The 22,514-nt window shown below is 42.1% G+C and overlaps 1 protein-coding gene and 1 long non-coding RNA gene across 15 annotated transcripts in view; one reads left to right on the top strand and one right to left on the bottom strand.

Annotated features, from left to right (window-relative positions):
• ICA1 (islet cell autoantigen 1) overlaps positions 1–22,514 on the top strand; it is a 145,140-nt gene that overhangs the window by 36,232 nt on the left and 86,394 nt on the right. The gene's annotated exons all lie outside the window — the stretch shown is intronic.
• LOC109548791 (uncharacterized) overlaps positions 16,201–22,514 on the bottom strand; it is a 47,055-nt gene continuing 40,741 nt past the window's right edge. Inside the window, exon 5 of the long non-coding RNA XR_002174938.3 lies at positions 16,201–22,010. This is a non-coding gene — a long non-coding RNA (uncharacterized lncRNA). The remainder of the gene's footprint in view (positions 22,011–22,514) is intronic.

The following is a 22,514-nucleotide window of genomic DNA, read 5'->3' on the forward strand; positions in this document are numbered from 1 at the left end:
TGTGTGTGTGTGTGTGTGTGTGTGTGTGTGTAACCTTGGTAGGTCTTTGTTTGGTCGACTTGGATATATTTCAGGGTATGAAAGACCAAAAAATCAAGCAAATGTTAGGTTTGACATAATATTGTGTCAATTGTCTAACTCATTTCAAATGATCCATTTGTAATTGTGGTATTGCTTAAAATACCTAGATTTCTAAGTACATCATTGCAGAGCTGTGAATGGGAAACCCTGCTGGTGTGCAGGAGGTTAGATGTGTGCGATGTGGGAGGATGGGGGGAATGTGTGGAGAGGGGGAAAAGAGGGACCTTCTGTTGCTTAATAATAGGGTCACCAATTGTTGACCCAGGTATTAGATTGACACAAATTCTTTTAAAAGGCAAGTTTTACTTTGGTTTGTAATTTAGAATCCATCTCTATGAAGGGACTCAGAGTCCATTTTCTTTCTGATCGTAGATGGCATTAGTGTGTTAGCAATATCCAATTCCTTAATAAGGCAGGTTTCTGAGCTCATGGAAAATCGGAACTGAGAACTTCCCTAAAGATGAGCTAGTGAAACTCACTCATTCTATAAAAGAGAAAACCTTAGGCCCCAAAATAGTAAATAAAACTTTTCAAAGGTTGATCGCTAGATGTTGGCAAGCCCAGGCTACATTTGAAATTTCCTGACTTTTTAATCAGGCTGGTAATTTGGTTTGTCTTTGACACTTTATTTGGGGGTTGGAGGAGGATGGAGTGGAAAGGTTAAAAAAGGAAAAAGGAAACAAAAAACCCAACATTATCTGCAGGGTGTGATGCCAGTCACTCTCTATCTGTTACCTCATTTAAGCCTCACAATAACCAAGACACAGATTTTATTTTACAGAGGAGGAAAACGATACCTAAGTAACTAGCACAAGATCAGACAGGGAAATGAAAGTCAGAATCCTAGAAAATATGCATAATTTTTTCTTTAAGAGAGGAAAGGAAGGGAATTAAAGAACATACCTAAAATCGACGAAAGCATTTTCATAGTAACAACTCTCCTGTGATTTATTCATTCAACAAACATTTAGTGTGCACTTTCTATGTGCTAGGTAATAAAGTAAACATAAAATTATTTTGGAAGGCAGGAGAATTTCACGTGAAATTGTGTTTATTTGGTTTTGTTTTGAAGGGTGGTTACTAGCTGTGTAAGGATGAAATAAACCAAGCCCTTTGTCGTTCGGTTTGAATGTTGAAACATTACCCACTCTGTAGTGTCATCAATCTGTCGATTTTGGAAAATATGGGTTTTTTAAAAATAAAAAAAATCCTTTGCCATGCAGAAGTAGCTGAAGCAATGCCTTACTCCACAATCCCATGTGTGCTGGATTTAATTTAATAGCTGAACATGGTGTACTTAGAATTTAGAGAAATAATTTTTTAAAAGAAGTCTGTATTCAAGTGTATATTTGATTAGACTAGACTCTCCACAAGGACAGGGACACGGTTAGTTCTCTTTACTGCCACAATCCCAGGGCAAGCCCAGCACCTGGTCCAAGTTAGTACCCATATCAGATGGCCAGAAGCGAGCCATGGCATTTGAGTGCCAGATTCATGCCTTCTCACACCTGTAGAGCTTTCCCGCCGCATGCAACTGACCTTACAATGTTTGGGAAATTGATATATACGGTTTTGCAGGTAAGAAGTAGCATTATTATTGTGGCTTGCTGCCCTCTTTGGAATGAATTTAAATTGTGGAGGTTGCTATTTGCATGGAGTTCATAGCATGAATCTCAACTTTGAGTCAGCTTTAGTGTTTTGTCCCAGTGGGATTCCATTTTAAACAGAGTCTCCATTTATCTCTCAGGAAAGTGTTACTGAAATGTGTTTTCTGAGTCCTCTGGGAGAGTGGTCCAGCTCCTTGGGAGTCACCGTGGGAGGGGGAATTTAGTCTCCTCAGAGCCAGCTGCCTCCCTCACATTCTAACTGATGAATCCTGAACTAAATTCTGTTCTTTGGGTTCATACTTTCTGAGGAAACAACATTCTAATTCATACTTGGCAAGTGTGACACCCCGCCCCGGGCTGGTTGCAATCTTTAGTGTGCACTTATTCATTTATTCATTCATCCAGCAAATGATATTGAAGCCCACCTTGTGCCAGGCCACCTGCAGCGGGATACAGTAGTGAGTGAGCAGACACAGAGGCTGCCCTGCTGTCCCAGGCAGTCACTTGGAGACAGAGCAAGTAAACACGGTGTGGTAAGGTGAACCGTTGTCTCAGGTAGCACATGGTGCCACAGGAACACCCAGGGCGGGCTTCCTGGAGGAAGTGGCATCTAAACTAGCCCTGAAGGATGAGAGGGAAGGAGCAGGGCGGAGGGACTAGGGACAGCAGAGCAGAGTGCCAGTCTGAGGAAGCAACGTGGACAAAGGCCTTTAGGTGAAGGCAAACAGGATGAGATTAGCTCCTTTTAGATCCCTGCAACCAGAGTGTGAAAGGCAAAGGGGGTGGGGGGCAGATAAGCAGACCACAGCTGAAGGGACATCTCCCTGAGGGCCGAGGGGAATGAAGGGTGTTGAGAAGGGGAAGGGAATGATCCAATCTGTGTTCTCACAAGCTCGCTCAGATTTCAGTGGGGAGAAGGGATTGGAAGGGCCCAAACCTTGAGGCTGGGCGAGCCACAGACGAGACAGGGATACCCAGGGAATGAAGAGGGAAGTGGACCAGAGAGAAATAAATGTCCTGTTCTGACCTCCGCCAGACTCAGTAACAGCACCACATTAATTACAGAGCTCTTCATTCATTTTTAGAAATGAGCAGAATAAGTATAAATAAATGAAGAGCAAGATCAAATGTACTTTCACTTACAACCAAGGCATTTTTCCTAGTGTTTTCAAGATGCTAAGCAACTTTTTAAATAACACGCAGTGAGCATGACCGAAATGATGAATGAAAAACTTAAAATTAAACAAAGCAAATGATCTGGTTTCATTCTGGCACCCTTTGAGCACATGGGCCCGATGACAGAGCTCTCGGTGGCAAGATTAGTAAGCATTTCTTTTCTTTTTTATTTTTTAAACATCTTTATTGGAGTATAATTGCTTTACAGTGGTGTGTTAGTTTCTGCTTTATAACAAAGTGAATCAGTTATATATATACATATGTTCCCATATCTCTTCCCTCTTGCGTCTCCCTCCCTCCCACCCCTCTAGGTGGTCACAAAGCACCGAGCTGATCTCCCTGTGCTATGCGGCTGCTTCCCACTAGCTAGCTATTTTACGTTTGGTAGAAACTTTGTCACAGCTTACCCTTCCCCCTCCCCATATCCTCAAGTCCATGCTCTAGTAGGTCTGTGTCTTTATTCCCATCTTACCCCTAGGTTCTTCATGACATTTTTTTTCCTTAGATTCCATATATATGGAATCTAAGCATTTATTAAGTGCCTATCTTTGGGGATGGAAATACAAAGAGGTGGGAAAGCTTGATCTCAGCCCTCAAGAAGGACCCTGCTAGTCATCTGTTCCTTGTCAAAATTACCATGGTAAACAAGACACCTGGAGAGTGGGGCCGTGTGTAGCTCTTCTCCTGAAGACCAAATAATGGGAAATGGTGGATGCATTTAAATGGGCAGGGCTGGGCTGCTGTTGCCATTGGAAACGCTCCTGACAGTGTGATGCACCCCAGGAGGGAAATGGATGGGAGAGGAGGCCACAAAGTATTTTATGAGCAGTTACAACGTGTGATATATGTGCCCTTTGAAGGCAGAGTAAAAGGGTATAACTTAAAAATAGAAGTCAGCTTCTTGTAGCAGATTACATCAGCTTAAGTTGTGAGCTCACAGACGGGCTTTTGCAGCCTGATGCCCTTGAGAGGGTCCTCCTGGGGTCAGTTAAGTGTCTTGTTTTTCTTGAAAGTCAGAAATGGGATAGAGGGTAATTATTCTAAATGGAACAAAAGCTGTGCTAGGTGTAAGAAAATATTTCTGAATCCTCTAAAGTGATAATATGGAAATGTATATGTGGGCATTTGGATTAGTTGGAGTCCTTATAGACAAGGACAAGGGAACTGGCGTTTTAATGAGGGCCATTTATTAAGTGGCTTAATGAAATCCTACAGCATTTGTCTTGTGTTTCATCACCATAATTCAAAAGGGTATCAAAAAGGTATTGTAGGGAATGTGAAAGATCCACTGGTGTTCTCAGGCTTGTATCTATTTAAAAGAATGCTAGATTTTGGAGAGCTGTGAATTCGCTAGACATATTATCGAAGGGTATGTTACCGTGAGAAGGTTTGTTAACAAATGGTGGTGGCTTAATAGGTGCGGACATATTAGAGTCATCTGTCAGTGGTGTCCCTGTGTCCCCACTGAAGGTTTGGGTCTGTGGAGCTTGATCAAGGACTAGTAAACAGCAGTATTGACATCAGAGAGGTTTTTTTTCCTGTGGACAAAGACTTGGGTTAATTAATTTGACAGTATCATTAATTACTGCTGAAATCATTGGTCTTTGTCAGAGGTCGGGCTCTTTTAGCAATTGAGGGCAGGTCCCATGGGATCTGGAGATGCCAAGTAACGCAGGCGTGTCACTGCTCAGCCATCTCCCTGTACTGCAATAAAGGCCTTTCCTTTTTGCCTGAGCCATCCAGCTTTCAGGCTTAACCCAGTGTTCTGCCTCTGTTCAGGGCCAAGGGCGGGGCGGAGCTCCACCCAGCAAGTTGTGTTGAGCGAGTGTGGAAAATGTCAGGATTTGGTCCATACAGTAGACCAGCAGTAAGTATCTGTGAAGGCAGTACCTTGACTCCCAGGGCTTTGCCCAATTCATACATAAAAGCGGAGGGAGGATTTGACCCCTTATCTCTCTGTCTTTTCTGGTTCTAAAATTCTCTGCACTGGCTTGAGTCCTTTGATGAGGTGAAAGTTCCTTTTGTAAAACTAACACACACTAGCGTATCTGTTTCACAACCCTCCATCTTCATTTGTTGGTATTTGATGTGTGCTTGTTATTTGTTTTGGTTGTTTAACTAGGGTGCCTGTTTTTTGTGGTCCCCAAGAAGATTGAATCTAGCTGCTAGCCTCCACCCTTGCGTTGCTGTTTCTTTATACTACCTAAATGCCAAAAGAAAAACATGCTATTTTCACATGGCACGACGGGGAAGGGAACAGATCATTATGCCCTCGCTTTCATTTCTGAATTTTATGAGATGAGGCCTTTGCGGCCTTGTATGTCTTTATTGATTTTCTCCACTGAACTTGGTGAAGAGCAAAAATTCGTTTCAGGGTTAAGCCAAGACCATGTGGAAAAGCATGCATGAAACAGCTAATTCCTGCAGAGCTGATGGCTGGCTGGCTTCTGCTAGTGACTGGAAATAGAGAGGAGGAAGAAGCATGACCTCAGAGTGGGGTGGCGGTGTGCTCTGTTCCCAGCCCTGCCTACACCAGCTGTGACAGCTCCGATTGGGGTAATAAGCCGGTTGCAGTTTCTCCTCCACTCAAGGAGAGGGTAGGTACTAGATGATCACCAAGCTCTCTTCCAGCTGTAATATTTGTAGTTTTCCTCTAAATCGTTAAGCTCTAAAATCATTAAGCTCATCAGTAAAGAAGTATATACACTTGAGCAGGGCTAACGTGTCCTTTTTTACTTTTTTATTTATTTTTTTTTTGTGGTACACGGGCCTCTCACTGTTGTGGCCTCTCCCGTTGCGTAGCACAGGCTCTGGACGCGCAGGCTCAGCGGCCATGGCTCACGGGCCCAGCTGCTCCGCAGCATGTGGGATCTTCCAGGACCGGGGCACGAACCCGTGTCCCCTGCATCGGCAGGCGGACTCTCAACCACTGCGCCACCAGGGAAGCCCTAACGTGTCCTTTTGTGTAGTGTTTTCCTACTACAAGCAAGTTATGGTCTTGTTGCATTTGCTTGGGCCTTTTGCTGTTGCTCTAATCTTGGACTCTGGAAAACAAGAATGTTTCACTCCTAATTCTTGGGTAGAGGAGCGCTTGGCGTTTACAAAGTGTTAATATTTGTCTCTTATTTAGGTATTCATACTTTCGCGAGGGTCAGAAACCTGTGGCCCACGGGCCAGCTGCCTAATTTTGTAAGGTTTTTAGCGTTAACACAACCACGCCCATTCATTTACTTGTTTTCTGTGGCTTTCACCATTCCATGGCAGAGTCAAGTAGTTAAGGACAGAGACTGTGGTCTGCAAAGCCAAAATATTTATGTGCTGCCCCTTTACAGAAAAGTGTTTGCTGTCCTCTAATTTATAAGCACCTCCAGTACATGTTGAAGATGGGTTTTTATCATAAAATGAACCATCTTAACCATTTTTAAGTGTCCAGTTCAGTAGTGTTAAGTATATTCATATTGTTGTACACAGATCTCCAGAACTTTTTCATCTTGAAAACCTGAAACTCTATACCCATTAAACAACCACCCTCCATTTTCCCCTCCCCCGGCCACTGGTAACTATCATTCTACTTTCTGTTTTTAGGAATTTGACTACTTTAGATTACCTCATATAAGTGGAATCATGCAGTATTTCTTTTTATGACTGGCTTATTTCACTTAGCATAATGTCCTCAAGGTTCATCCATGTCGTAGCATGTGGCAGTGTTTCCTTCCTTAAGGTTGAATAATCTATTGTATGTATACACCACATTTTATTTATCTGTTTATCTATCAGTGGACACATTTGGGTTGCTTCCATCCCTTGGCTATTGTAAATAAGGCTGCTACGAACATTGGTGTGCAAATAACTCTTCAAGACCCTGCTTTTAATTCCAAATACATAATAAACAAATATAGTTTCTTTTTAGTGTTATAATCTCTCTTTAGTGTTTTATTTAATCCTGCCATTGAATAAAATTGAGACTCAGGCTATGCAAGCAAGGAGTCATTTGATTTTGATGTTATCATCTTGGAAGATACTGTCTGCACATCCTAATTCATAATTCAGGGACTTCCTTGGTGGCGCAGTGGTTAAGAATCCTCCTGCCAATGCAGGGGACATGGGTTCGATCCCTGGTCTGGGAAGATCCCATATGCCGCGGAGCAACTAAGCCCGTGAGCCACAACTACTGAGCCCCCGTGCCACAACTACTGAAGCCTGTGCGCCTAGAGCCTGTTCTCCACAACAAGAGAAGCCACCACAATGAGAGGCCTGCGCACCACAATGAAGAGTAACCCCCATTCGCTGCAACTAGAGAAAGCCCTCGCGCAGCAAAGAAGACCCAGTGCAGCCAAAATAATAATAATAATACACTTATTTAAAAAAATAATTCATAATTCATATTGTCTAATTTCTATAAGAATGGTAAATATTTGGACTGTTAAAAAAATAAACGTATGTAATACCGTAAAAGCTAACGTGTCAGCTTAAAGTAGATTTTTTTCCCTCTGTCTTGAGAGAAGTATAAAATCTTTGCATATGGCATTTCTCTAACTGTTTGAAGGAAAAGCTTGCTTAACTTTCAAGTTTCAGAATGGACTCTGGGCAAAAGTTCATTATCAAAGTGTGAACTGATCCAGTCCAAAGATAGTTTTCCTTTTGCAAGATTGTCTGGCTTTTCTTCCTAAGACTTACATGTCTTGGATGGCATATGCAAGCCTGGTCTGTAGAATTTCATGCATGATAATATACAAAACATACAGATTTTACTGAGTAGAACCATCAGGTTCCAGATCGAAATCTTATAACCATGGCTTTCTCAGTGCCTCAGCAGCTAGAATCTCTCGGATGAATTCATTATTTCCATGTTTCATCACATTGTGTTTTTGGCTTCAGGTTCGGGGGGTGGCTGGTGCCCATGACACCCTCCCCCCTTCTTGAAACCACAGACTATTCCATCTGCCTCTGTCTCCTTTTGGTAGCTCCTGGAGAAGATGTCATTTTAGATTATGGTTTAATGGAAAATTACTGTATTCAAGTAGTATGATATACTACTTACTGTCTCTATAGTTTGTCTCCAAGTCTGTCATGTCAGTATATCCCTCTAGATTACCCTGTTCCTTTTGGTTAACAGCTCAAATATCATCTTTCCCAGCTAGTCCTCTTATTCCCTCATGGTAACTTGGTTGCAATTTTTACCATCTTCAAGAATTTAGTATAAAAGAAGACAGTTGCACCCTGGTGGGTTAACTTAACACCCTCTTTTTAAATGTTTATGCTTTAGGGATCTATTCCACTATGCTATTATTCTTATTTTACAAAATGGTGGTTTACTTAGACACACAAAATAGAATGTGGATTTTATTTAATTTCAAACAGGAGCAATGTATCTACTATTGCCTGAATGCCAATAGCTTTATAGCACTGTAAGTTACTTTTATTAGAGTTAAGAGGAATTTTCTTCAAATACATTCTTCTTTCCAACCAGACTTTTCAGTGACAGAAAAAAATAATGATTTGATGGTTGTCTAAACTGTCCCTTTTACATCTAACTGGATTTATAAATTGGCTATGGAGGGTTCATATTTCAGAAAGAAAGCTCTGAATCACAATCGCTTTACGAAAACACCTGGGTTCTGTGTTAGTTTGTCATCAAGGTATATTGAAAGAATTTGAATACCACTTTTTAAACGATTGAATTATTTTTGTGAACCCCTAATAAAGCATTCCTGACAAGATTTATCCGAGCAGTATTGGCCCCATAATGGAGTCATAGACTGTCAGTGGTTTCACAGGTTTTCCTGTCTGTCAGTAAAACTCAGAATCTCCTTCATCTCAAGTCCAAGTCCATCCACACCTCAGTGTTTGAACAATCAAAAGAATGAGTCAGTAGAAAACTGGTATTTTCCATTCACAGTTCTGAGATTTTAAAAGAAAAAAAAAAAAGGTATTTGATGATTCCTTGATTTCTAGGGAACAGATGTAATTTTAATCTCGGAGGGAAATTAGCCAGGGAGGCCCTCATGTGACCCAGTATATGACCTGGGCATAGTAGCTCTGCTCACTAAAGCGTGCGTGATTCAGCTCACTCCTCTCAGAAGGCTTCCCTTTGCCTCCTTTAATGAATTTTTAGTAAAAGTAAAACCTTAAACAGAAAGCATCAAAGTGTATGTGCTTACCCTTCAGGCATAAAACTTTTCAGGACAGTTCCGGGTATAAGAGTATTATCCCAAGTGAAAAAATTCTGTTTCCTATTCAACAATTATCCCACACTTAATCATTACACAAGATAAATGAAACTCATATTTAGGAGCCCTAAAATCTTACACTGGCCAATTTTACATGGACTCAGGGAGCCCTAAGAAGAAGCAGGCCCTTGAAAGGCCATTGGTATAACTTTGAAATGAAATTCCCACATGCATTAATCAGGCTTCTGTTGTTCTCATCAAATGAAATATGATTTTAGGGCTTGGTAACACTTCACAGTTGATTGGCTCTTTCTATCCAACTACCCATCTATCTGTCCATCCATCTATTTAAATTCACTCCCCAGCTGTGATTCTGAGACAACCATTGTCATTTAGATGCTGATTCCTTACTGTGGTTCTTCTGGTGACGGCTGACATTGGAATAAGGGATACTACTCAAGATAGATTAATTATATAAACAAATTGAGGGATGGGTTTTGTTTTTTTTTTTTTCTGCTTTGTTCTTTTAAATCTTTTTTTGTTTTCCCCCTGGGCCTGTAGAGATGGGACTCTGCATTCTTATGAGCAAAAATAGTTCATGGATATTAGTTCATGTTCTGAGAGGTCCAGGCAGAGACTTGAAAAATACCCACATCTAGGGAGGAAGAACCATATGGAAAGCCCATAGATGAATGCATGGGAAATAAATGGAGAAATTTCTCAAATAGACAGAAAGCTGAAAAGAAGTTAGTGGAGTAAAATATATTACATTTAGAATCTTGTTCCCTTTCCATTTTTTTTTTTTTGTCTTAAATTAGGGAAAGAAAGATACAGGAGAACCTGGCAATAGTAATTGCTTCTGGGGCAGGGGACTAGATTAGAGAGGGGTTGAGAGGAGTTAAGCAGAAATGAGAATGAGGTTGGAGTTTTACTATATTCCTTTTTGTGCCTTTTAAATTTTGTGCCATGTGCATGTGTTATCCTTAAAAGAATATGTATAAAAATAATGAGAATAAATGAGATTAGAGTGGGAACAGATAAGATTTGGTAGAAGGAAAGGGATAATGACAGAAAACTCTCCTAATTTGACAAAAATGAGGAGGGTTTTTTTGGTTTGTTTTTAATAATAATAAAGGGAAGAGAGAAGACAGGCATTAGAGGCAAAGATGGGAAGCTGAGTTCCAAAGGTGATATCATACAGGCAGCCAGATGGAGGAGGTTGGAGGGTGAAGTCATTTTCGAAAGCCGTCAGCAGGGAGAGTCATGTGAGGTGGCCAAGTCACCAAGGAATAAAAGGATCAAAAACAACGCCCGAGGGAAAACCACCAAAATCAAGAAAGATGAGAAAGTTTCCTTTAAAAGCCTTCACTGTTCTAAGAGAACTGGAATACGCAGCTATGCTTCTCCTCAAGGGACTGGGAAAAGGTGAAGAAGTAGAAAAATAACTTTTTCCATCCCCCCTCAATTGCGTCCTAGAAGGAATGAATTCTGTGTTTTGCACCAAGTGAGAATTTAGAGAAAATCCTTTCCCAAAGATGAATCAAAGGGGGAGAGGACCGCTATTTCAGAGGGGATTGTCTTCACATTTTCCACCCATGCTGGGGCCTTTGAGTTGGGTTGCAGCATCTATAGGTTGATATTTGATCTCTTACCTTGGGGGTTTTCTGCTGCCTTCAATGACTTGTTCTGTGTTCGTCATCCACTTCTAATTCTCATTCATGCTACTTAACAGGCTCAGAGAAAAATTTTCCCTATAGCGCCTCCCCACTCTCTTCTCTAAATCTAGCAATTTTATCAGTTCCTTTTTACTGGTAGTCTTCCAGGTTTTAGAAACTAAACCAAGAGTATTTATGTTTGTCATTAAAACTTCTTAAGAAGTAAAATCAATTGCCATAAGTCAACCTACATCCCTTTGGCTTCCTATTATTTATTTATTCCTAGTTTATTTTTCATATTCTCACAAGGGTGTTCTGCTGCTCAAGTGTAGAAAAAGATGGAAATACATGCAGATTCTAAACCACACATATTTTTGTGCACACATTATGGACTGGGCTCCCACTCACAAAGTATACAGGTCAAAATCAGATACAACAGGGAAGGCGTAAGGACATAGTCACTCCCAGCGTTTCCAGAGGCTGCAGAGCATACTCAGGTTTCACTGGAATTTTATCATGGTCACCATAAATCAAGTGTTTTAGAATAAGAAGTTGAAACACATCTTTAATTTTAAAGCTTTCCATATCTTCCTCATCCAGGCTGTGTAGGCGATACTTCCTCACCCTCCTTCCCCAAGCGCTGCCAGGAAAAGCCAGTGATTTGTAAATTGAAGCTATGTCAGCAAAAGCATTTATTGCTACTTATTATCCGGGCCTGCGTCTGCTTTTAATTTTAATTCTGTGCTGAAAGAACTAGCTTTGCCTTAAAAAAATGTTTGCACATCTTCCACTTTATAATGAAAAGATAACAACTAAAAGTAGTGATGTGAAGCCAGACAATGGTTAGGTTTCCTAAGTTAGCCTCCCTCTTTCCCATCTGTAGTGTATTTTAGGTTTGGGCAAACCTCTTGTATACTGTATCGACCTACTTGTCACTCTTCTCTCCCTGGCATGTTCCCATTTCTCCCACCATTTTGCAATTTCAGCTAATAAATCATGTAAGTAAAGTAGACATTAAGAAATTGATGTTAGGAAAGAGGGTTTTGAAAATGAAATGAAGACTTGATTGACTTTTTCACTTATTCTTCCATCAAGAAAATGAGAACAACCAATTTCAAGAGAATGTTAAATATGAGTTGTGCAAAAGTCAAAGTACTGTTCATTTCTTGTTTAAAGCTATCGTTTTCATGATACAAAAGCACAGCAGATATTTAAGCTCCATATTGGACAATATGATAGGTTTATTTATGTTAAGATAATTAACATATTTGAATTTTTTCCCAGCCTAGGGTTTTTCTTAGCATTCTGTCTTACAGATAAGATGTAGCAGCAACTTAAATATGTATACAGTGCAGGATATTTCTGATTAAATATTTGTAAGGTGTCTTCAGTTTACAAAGCTGTTTCATATTCATTACTTCATTGGAGCTACACAACTCTTCAGTGAGGGCATGGATTCTTTGTCCTGTTTCACAGCTAAGACCACTGAGGCGCCATGGGTCTGACTGACTTGCCCGTAGCCACATGTGTGAGTCAGTGTTCGACCCAAGTCCTCTGACTCCACAGTCAGTGATCTTCCCACCACCTCTGCCTTGAGTTCCTCCCAAATCCAACAAATGGATCCCTATGTAGTGCTTAGTCGCTGTGGGAGAAAATGTTTCTGTGGTGGAAGAGACCCAGCCTCACATTAAAGTAGCAGCTACCTCTTCCAGCACGTTCCACATCTTCTGTTCTCATTTTCTCTGATCCCAAGGGCTCATTTTTACCAGTACCTTAAGGAGTTGTTCAGATTTTTTTTTACTTCTCACCAAGCCAGCCCATCAATCTGTCTGCCTTCTGAACATCTAGTCATGTTCTGTGTTTGGCTTTTAGCGTTTCTCCCGTTCCGTCTTATCCTGTGAGTGCAATTTTCAGTAAAATGGCTGGTGTCTCCACATGGGTTCCTTGGGGCCAGGCGCCTGAATCCCACAGCAGTATACTTTCTAGAGCCCCCAAGCCTGAACACATGGTATAAGGCTCAAGGATGGAAAGCTGACATCACAAAGGCCAGCAGCCAGCCAAGGATCCTGTGTATCAGCTTGTAGGTTTAAAGCCAGTACGCTACAGAAAGATTAGTACTCATAAGAGAAGAGTAACAGAGACGCTACAACAAATAGGCACAGAAAGATAGGTGGCCTCCTGCCACATTTTCAGTAAAGGACATTTTCCTACATACCCAACTAACCCTGAGTTAGGGCCTCTCTGGCCTGTGTTGTGTATAAGAATCCTCTGAGAAGTGAATTGGACATGGAGAATCCTGGGTCCCACCTAGGGATTCTGATTCAGGAAGCTGGAAGTGGGACCCAAGAGTCTGATTTTTTTTGGCTGCGTTGGGTCTTCGTTGCTGCACGCAGGCTTTCTCTAGTTGCAGTGAGCGGGGGATAATCTTCCTTGCGGTGTGCGGGCTTCTCATTGCGGTGGCTTCTCTTGTCGTGGAGCACAGGCTGTAGGCGCACAGGCTTCAGTAGTTGTGGTGCACGGGCTCAGTAGTTGTGGCTTGCGGGCTCTAGAGCTCAGGCTCAGTAGTTGTGGCACATGGGCTTTGTTGCTCCGCAGCATGTGGGACCTTCCTGGACCAAGGATCGAACCCATGTCCTCTACATTGGCAGGCAGACTCTTAACCACTGAGCCACCAGGGAAGTCCTGAGTCTGATTTTTAATGAGCTTCCAAGGTGATTTCCTTGCCTGGGGTCCATGGATCACACCTTGAGACATATTTTCCCAGCACACCACTGTGGAATAACTGATGCTCCAATGATGAGTGACCCATCAAAAAAGGTGATTTTGCTCTGTTTAACAAGACAAGATATCCCTGAAGACAGGTGTCGAATGTATGAAGATTTCTTATTTTTAAAGTTGTTTTAAAAAATAAAGTTGAATTATATGGAAAAGTCACTTAAATGAAACCCCCCAAATTCTACTATCCTAAGCATTATGGTGCTTTTTGGTACTCATCATAAATGTTTGCTTAAACCCTAGAGCCTAGAGATTTGTATATCACAGACACTCAAATACACTTACTTTGCTCATCTACAATCAGTATTAACCTTGCTGGGCTTCCCTGGTGGCGCAGTGGTTGAGAGTCCGCCTGCCAATGCAGGGGACACGGGTTCGGGCCCTGGTCCGGGAAGATCCCACGTGCCACGGAGCACCTAGGCCCGTGCGCCACAACTACTGAGCCTGCGCTCTGGAGCCCGTGGGCCACAACTACCGAAGCCCACGTGCCTAGGGCCTGTGGTCTGTGACAAGAGAAGCTGCCACAATGAAAGCCCGCACACAGCAACAAAGACCCAACGCAGCCATAAATAAATAAATAAAAATTAAGAAGAAAAAAATATTAACCTTGCTAATTAAATCTCTCTCCGGTTTCAACTAAACTTTCCTTAATGCTCTTCTGGTTGACTCAGAAAACTGAAAGAGCTGGGACGGAGCCTCAGGTTAGTTAATATCTAGAGTTGATTACTCAGGATCATGCTGCTTTGCGAGCATGTAGCAAACAGTTCCGAGAATTAATTTACACACGTTAAATACAGGGAATTTCCCAGGAGCAATCTGGCACTGTTAGTGTCCCGATATGCACGTTAAAAAAAAAAAAAAAAAAAAAAAAAGCCTGCAGCATCACAAATAAATCCTCCCCCTCTGCATCCTTCCTCGCTCACGTGGCTTGACTATTGCCTGTAGCTGGTCTGTCCTCTTAGGACTAGATCAGCCTGAGACAGAGAAGTGTCCGGCACCGGGTCCTGCAACACTGCCGTCGTTTGCCTCTGTGGTTTGTTACAGCTAACATTGTTCATGAGCAATGACGTCCTGGCTTTGAGTTACTTCCTGCAGTGAGTACCAAGATGTTGAGAAAGAGTCACGGATGGTGTGAAAACAGAATTTCTCGTTTGTCCCAGAATGACATCCTGTGCTTGTGGGGATGCGTTAGAGGCTGTGAAATCAAAAATGAAGAACTTCAGGAACAGAGTGCTTTGACATTTCTTGACAGACGTGCAGACACTCTTGAATAGGACAACAGAAACTTTGAGGTTGAATGTATCGGTAGAAATGATGACAAAATTAGCAAATATATTATTAAACGTTTATCTTGTGCCAGCTACTATTCTAAGTATTTTATATGAATATGCTCACCAGAATTCTCTAGAGGGTAGATACTATGATCTCCTCTTCGTGGATGAGGATTCTGAAGTTTAAGGAGGTTAAGTAACTTCCTCATTGTCACACTGAATGTGGCAAGGCCAGGCGGGAAGGGGTTGTCACATGTATCCATACATCTTATTTTCTAGACCCAAAGCAGCTTCTTTCTGAGCATGTGTGGTGGGGACTTCTGGACTTGTCAGTTAAATGAGGTTAAATAGCCTCTCTTGCTTCAGTTTAAATGTTGAGTCCGTTCAAAATTCTGCTTCCTGTTAGCACTGGTTGAAATAGTCCCTTTTGGGATGCTCTTTTAGAAGTTCACCCCCTCCCCTTATCCTGCCCTGGAGGGCATTGGCTGACTGTGTCCTGGAGGGGCCAAGGGAGATGGTGTCCTTGAAGCCCGTGGCTGGGTTAACGCCTGGTCTCTTTCCTCTGCTCTGGCAACGTTCCAGGAGCCTTAGCCACCTTCCCCTGATGAATCACGCTAATGGCAACTCAGACTACGTTAGGCTCCAGTTTGGCCCCCGTTGGAGCCAAGAACACTCCCCGGAAAAAACGCTAATCAGCTCCCTTAACCACCTTCCTTTTCCTTCCACAGGGCATGTGAGATCCTCTGGATTTCTTCTTTTCCACACCCTGAGAGCCCAGGGAGATACTAGGGAGCTGAATTCAGCCCTCCATTGTCAACTGCTTTCATTGCTTTACTTTGATGCAGCTAACCTTATTTAGATTACAGACAGGCTTGAGAGGTAACCGTCTTGCAAATTCCCAAGCAGGTGGTGGGGCAGACCACATTCTACCTTTAGTTTTTCCCTCAGTGCTTTCCCTCCCTGGAACAAAGTTGGGCCCCCTGTGTCACTGCACACTTCCCTGATGGACCGCTCAGCCAGAGAGGATGGGCAGGCTTTCTCCCTTCCAACCACAAGAAAAATATGATCAAGTCCACCTACTAAAGTGGGAGAGAAAAACTGTGTAGTGCTTTATTGCCTAGCAAAGTGAATTTCAAACTTGTTATCTTGCTGCAGACTTGAAAACCTCATTTGGTCTGTCAGGAGCTGGAAAGTACCACTTTCTCTCTGTATTTCTCTGGTAACAGTCCAAATGAACAGCCTCCCACAGATCCCAGGCAGATCTGTGCCCCAGGCTGACAATGGAGAAGGTCAGGTACATGGACAGGCAAACAGAAAAGCACACTGACTATTTCCAAAAAAGATTAATTTCCCACAACTGGAACATACGCTATGTAGGCTTTCATCCACTATACTCACTGACCATGAAAGTGAAGGAAATTTGTGATTTTTTGCATTGATAGAAAGGAACAGTGATAAAAAGAAATCAGACATGAAACACTGCACTTTAGTCGAGAAGAAATCTGCAGTTACAAAAGTAGAAGCCAATGCTATCAGCAGGTTTCCTGAAAAATAACAATTAACAGTGAGAAAGTAGAAAAGTGTGACAAACCCTGAAGGTATACTGGTTAACTGGACACATAGCAAAGGGGCCCAGCATCTCCAGCTGAAACTCAACCAGTATTCCCAACTGTGGCTTAAATCTTCGTGAAACTCTTGCATTACGTCCAAGAATCTAAAATGGCCTTAAGTAGACAACTGTATTAAATCCAGTTTCCTGTATCCATGTGTTCTTTCAGAACCTTTTACATTATACCTCATCAGTTTCATCTCTCTGATTCTCCTCAAAACCCCTTTTGTATTTATCAACCTTCACGTGGCAAGTGCAGCATCCTACTTCCCTGCCCTTCCTGGTTGTATCATCCAAAGAGGAAGTCTCTTCCTTGACTTCCTTCCTGTCAATTTATGGACACTCCCTTCCCTAAGCCTGGCTTAAAACCCAGAACTTCCAGGAATTCACTTTTAGGTTAATATGCTCCTTTGTAATGGTTCTAATGTAGTATTTTGTACTTGTTCTGATGTATTTTTCTTTCCTTCAGATATGCTAAAGGCTCTCAAAGACGTTAAAGAGACTTACCTCCATGTCACCTCCAAACACGACACTGTGCTTTATCTCAAATATTTAGCAAATCCTTTTCACTTGCCCTGCTTTCTTAATTTATTTTTATCTACAGAGTATGGTGGGAGGGTCAGATTGGATTAAAATATTTCTAACCTTATTTCTACTTCATTCTGGTTTTGTAACATTTTTGTCAAAACACTGAATATCTGTTTCTGACTGCAAATGAAAGCATGTATCTTCTTTATAAAAGAGAAATCTGTAGTTAGGAAGAGCTTGTTTTTGAATGTGTATAGGTGGCTTACAGTCACCCAAACATGAGGCCTTTGTGATGAGTGATGGCGGCTTCATATAACTGAGCTTAAACTATTCGTTTGTTTTTTGAGCCATGACTATGTGCTCGGTGCTAGATATGCAAGATGAGCTGTGAGGGGAGTGATGGTTAACACATCCTGGGCCAGGCCCTGGGCCAAGAAATTTTGCATGCATTACTTTACTAGGCTTCTCAACAATTCTGTGAAATGGCCAGTATTAAAAACCCCACTTTACCTTTTGGGGTAGGATACAGCCTGAATCTGTAATGAGATGTTTTTGTGTGCCTCCCCTTAAAACATTAAGAGGTAAGGAGATGGGAAGGAGTTCTTTCTGCCTTGACTAGAACAGCAGAGGACAGGGTAGAAGGGTTTGTAAAGGAGGGAGGATCGGGGAGACTGGATCAGGGGAGAGCAAGTCCAGAGCAGGACTTGTAGATGTGAAGCGATAGCTCATCACTGTTTGCTTTCTTGTCGCCAAGGAATCAAGCACACACAAAATAAGCAGTGTTACTACCTTTCCACCTGTTCCCTGACACTTGGCTTTCTCTGTAGCTGCTTCTCTATCGAGGAGGTGTATCAGATAGACACTGGGGACAGAGTAGGGTTGCAGGGTCCCTACCCTGAAGAGGTTTCCAGACAGTCGGGAAGAAAAGTGGACACACACATGATTCAAACCAGTGCAGGGAACTACACCCAAAGTCTCGGAAATAGAGGAGAAATGATTAACTTCTCAGCTATTCACTCTTCTGCTTCTTCTGGTACATTTCCTTTCTCCTTCCCTCATCCCGCTGACTGGTGCCTTTTCTGTCTCGAACTGACTAACAGGGCAATTCCTCAAAATCTTCATCAGGTCCTCTGTTCACCCTGCTCACATTCTTTAAGCAACCTGACCAGCTCTCATGACTTCAGTTCCACAATCTCAGTGTGGACTGCAAGATCTCTCTCTGTTGAAGCCTGATTTCTCACTTAAGATATATGAGAACTTCGGGGAAACACTCAGGTCTCCTCACAGGCCACACTACAGTGTCCCAACTACTCAACATGACATTGCCGGCTCTCGACTTCCAGTCTCCTCCCCAGACAGGCCTTTTGTTTTTTATTTTTTTACAACTTACCACATTTGTTGACTGGCCCTACCAGAGTCTTCTAGGCCCCAAACTCAAAACCTGACTCATTCCCAAGTGTCATCCCCTTTGTCCTGTCAGCCATCATATCCTGCTTAGAATCCCGTCAAAAGTCTCCTTGTATTGGTCCCTTCCTCTTGCTTCTCATTGTGGCCACCCGGTCTTGGACTTTCATCACCTGGGGCTTTAATGAAAGATCTCCTAACAGATGTATCTGTCTGTCTGTCTGTCTGTCTGTCTGTCTCTCTCTCTCTCCCTCTCACACACACACACACACACACACACACACACACTGAACCGAAATTATAGCTTCTCTGAACAGCGGTCTTGTCATGCTGCGTCTCTGCTTAAGGATCTCCTGTGGTTATCTGTTAGTCTCCCAACCCTCTGTGTTCTCCATGACTGTGCCCACTTTGTCTACCCGGTGCTGGCCCACACTCCCTCAGAGTAAAACTGAAGCTCTTCAGGCTGTATTATCAGACCAGGTTGCAGCACTACTTGGTGATAAAGATCCTGAAGAAATTATTCGTGTAGGGAGAGTCCTAAGGGAGCTGAGAAGCATCCCCCCTTTCTGTAGATTTTAAAGCAGTAAGAGGTAGACGTGTTTGGATGTTTTAGATGTGGGAGCCAATGGATGATCTTGCTGTGTCCCCTTTAGATCTAAGTGTGTATCTGTCCATATGAGAGTTGCAGTTTTTCTAGTGAAGAGATCTGGAAAGCCTTTAACATTTAAGCCGAAGAGGTAAGTACTCCATTAACCTTATCTGGCTGCATCGTTTCCACTTAATAATGAGATGTGCATGTTTCCTCTAGATCGGGCCCAGTACACCCTATGAGGAACTTGTGTTAGATTTGTGACTCCAATTGGTAGCCTTTACTGTTTTTTTCCAACCTCTGCTTCAATTAGAAATCATGTTCCTTTTTCATGTATTCTGTCAAGCATTTTTATATACCTGTTCGTGCATTAGTTGAGAATCCCTTGTCATTTAGAGAATAATTCTTTTTCTCAAAAGCACTTGACAACATTGCTGTTACTCATCGTCTTCCTGTGAATCAGACCAGCAAGCCCTACCTTGTCCTTTTCACGTCATATGGCCTTCCCTCTCTAAAGGCAGAGTTTTTCCTTGAAACACTGGTCAGAATTCTGGTACCCTTCCCACCAATCTCCTAGAAAAAGTCTCCCAAAGGGACAGACTGACCATTCTATGAAGAACAGAAGCTACAAAATTAATGGGAATGTTGATTCAAGGAAGGAATCAGGTTTTTAAAAGGAGATGTTTTAAGATTCATTTCAGCATGGGTGCCTAGATGTTTCCCTTCTCTGTGGCAATATTTGTGTGTTTTTTTTACCATTTCGCTTTGATTCTGGAGCAAAAAGTTACACTTACAAAGAAAGCACTCACTTCAAAGATAAATCAACTGACTATATGTCAGCAGAAACTCTAGGCTTACTTTTCATTCTTTGATCTTCCTTCAGTGATTTCACTGACCAATTATTGAGTGACCCTGTTGGAACAGTTATACAGTTTAGTTGGGGAGATAAGACATACACTCATCAGAGAGAGAGAATATGTGTGATGGCTTAGTGTTCAGATGAGTAGTAGAGTCCATGTACGGCATTTCCCTAGATTTCTATCGTCCCAGAACTTCATGGGGACATGAAGTTCCATCTAATTTGGAAGAACTTGCCACTTTATTCTAAACTAAATGTATTTCTATCATAGTTAAAATTGCATAAGCCAGATGCAGGAAGGATCTCTAATAATAACTACTCACACTCTGAGCATTCCATTTTCTTCATCTTCCACTTTTTAAGTCACAGCCTGTGTGCTATGAGAGAGGCATTGTAAGGAGGGAAGCAGAGATTTCCAGAGTTTGGTTCACACGTGGTCACATCAGAGAGCCTGACACAACTGGGCATAGACCTACCTTCCTGCTGACTCCAAATCTAGTGTCCCTTTCAGCCCCAGCTTGACTTAGTAGAGAGCTGGTTTCGAGACCAGTCATACCAGCCAAACTTTCTGGCCGGAAGACAGCAGGAAATAAGCTTGAAGTTACTGCTGGATACTAAGGCTCTGCTTACGTTTAGGGAAGATAACAAGAAAAAACAAGCATTATAATGACTACCCTCATACAGGAAAGCTAGAGATACTGCCATGTTTTGGAGAGATGGTGTGTGTGTTTGTGTGTGTCTCTGTGTGTCGTGTGTCTGTGTGTAAGAGCACACACGCAACACATGCATGCTCAAAACCAGCAGTGTGTCTGCTTCTAAGATTTTTCCTGCCTGTCTTTCCACCACTAAACCTCGGTTGGAAGTCATGGGCTAGGTTTGCGCTGTACTTCTGCAGGATACTTTAATCCAGCAGCTCTCCTCCAAGTCAGCACCTTACAGCACCTTCCTCATTGTTGCAAAATAATCCCCCGGTTTCTTTGTGCTCTGCTTTAGAAGTTTTCATCCTCCACTTGGTGTAACTCATTCTCCAAACATGTGTCAGTTTCCTCCCACACTGATGCTAGGCAACCTTGAGGGCACACAGCTTAATAAGAGACAGCAATTTCAAGAAAAACAAATCATAGATTTATGTAAGTAATAGGTATAAACGTGTAGATATCAACATGTAACATTCCCCCAAGGCATTTCCTGGCTATCTGGCCATCTCATGACATGGTACTATTTTACATAAATTGGACAAGCTGGCTTGCCTTACTCTTCACAAGCTTACATTAATACTGTCATTCAATCCATTGTAATGAAAGAGGAAGAGCAATACTTCAGTTAGCAGGTGCCTCTAGGTGTTAGCATTCGCCCATTCGGCAAATCTTTTGAGCCCCTACTCTGTACACAGCCCTAGGGATCCAGTGCTGAGCCACACAGACATGATCCCTGCCCTGGGGGTGGATCTAATAGGGAGATAGGCATGCAGTAACTATTTCATATAGAGGAATATGGAATTTAAAATCATGACATATTCCATGAAAGAATCGACAGGATTGGAATACAGAGCCCACACAAAGGGACTGGTCTTGGTAGGAAGATGAAAGAGGGAAAGGGTGGGTGTAAATGATGGAAAGATTGTGGATATGATAATAGGAAAATTAGGGAGTTCCCATATGGTAGCTCCAGTTTCCTTGAAGTATCAGGAATAGATATCCCCTGAGAATAAAGGGAAAAAAGAAGAGTTGGGTTTAAGAAGACAGGCAAAGGCATGATATATTTCACTAAAGAAACATTTACTGGCATGAGTGCCTGAATGAGGGTAGTCATCAGGGCCACTGTGTACAGCTGTGCAGGCATTGCACAAGGTTGCCATACCTCAGAGGGGAACTGTTCACATCATAAACATCATAGATTTATACATTTGTTATGGCAAGTTTCTGGCAGATGCCAGTAAATTACCTTGTTCTTGCAAAATCAAGATACCACCACAGCTTTCTGACAGAGAAGCCAAGTGTCTTGAGGAAGGGATGTCTTGTTCTAATTCACACACAGGCACCGCGTGAGATACCTGTATTGTTACTCATGCAGTTACAAGATAATACCTCTCTGCCCCAGTGGTTGATTTTTCTTCAGCAGCACACATGTTGCTGCAGGCACAGACATGGAGAAGATAGGAGATCGGTTCTGCTCATAGTTGGTTCCTCCCATGGTTGGAGTTCTCTAGGAAGTTCTGACATGAGTAGAAACAAGAAGTGCCAAAGTAGCCAAAGAGTGTTTGAGATGATGCCCATACAATCCAAGCTAGACAAAGAGGAAAGTGAGGGCAGAGGTCAGTGGGTTTGAAGCATCAATGAGAATGAAGCCCTGGCTATTAGCTCTTATACTGGGGTGTTCCTGAGAAAGTGAGTCTTGAAGATCGGAAGCTGTGATCAAAGAGGATGGTATTTGATTGGTGATTTTGGAGGCAGGAAGTTTCTGGTGATGTCAAGGTCGGTGTGGGGCAGAGAAGAGTGCACTGTTGATATACTTAGTATTTACTCTTAGGATAATAAGGAAACCTTGTACTTTTCCCCCTTTAATTGTCAATGTGCTCAAAATCTAAAACAGAAAAAAAATAATATCCCAAGAACTAAAGAGTATTATTATCTCCATTTTCTGCATTTGAGCTCTAAAATATGGAAAATAGAAATTAAACAGAAACCATGATTAGTGTTTTAAAATACAGTTTTATGTATACGTGCTTTCTTAGATGTTGCGTAACTATTTCTTAGAAATTACTAAGAGGATTTTAATTATTTTACTCTT

Source organism: Tursiops truncatus, chromosome 9, assembly GCF_011762595.2.
Source record: "Tursiops truncatus isolate mTurTru1 chromosome 9, mTurTru1.mat.Y, whole genome shotgun sequence".
In the NCBI taxonomy this organism is placed as follows: Eukaryota; Metazoa; Chordata; class Mammalia; order Artiodactyla; family Delphinidae; genus Tursiops; species Tursiops truncatus.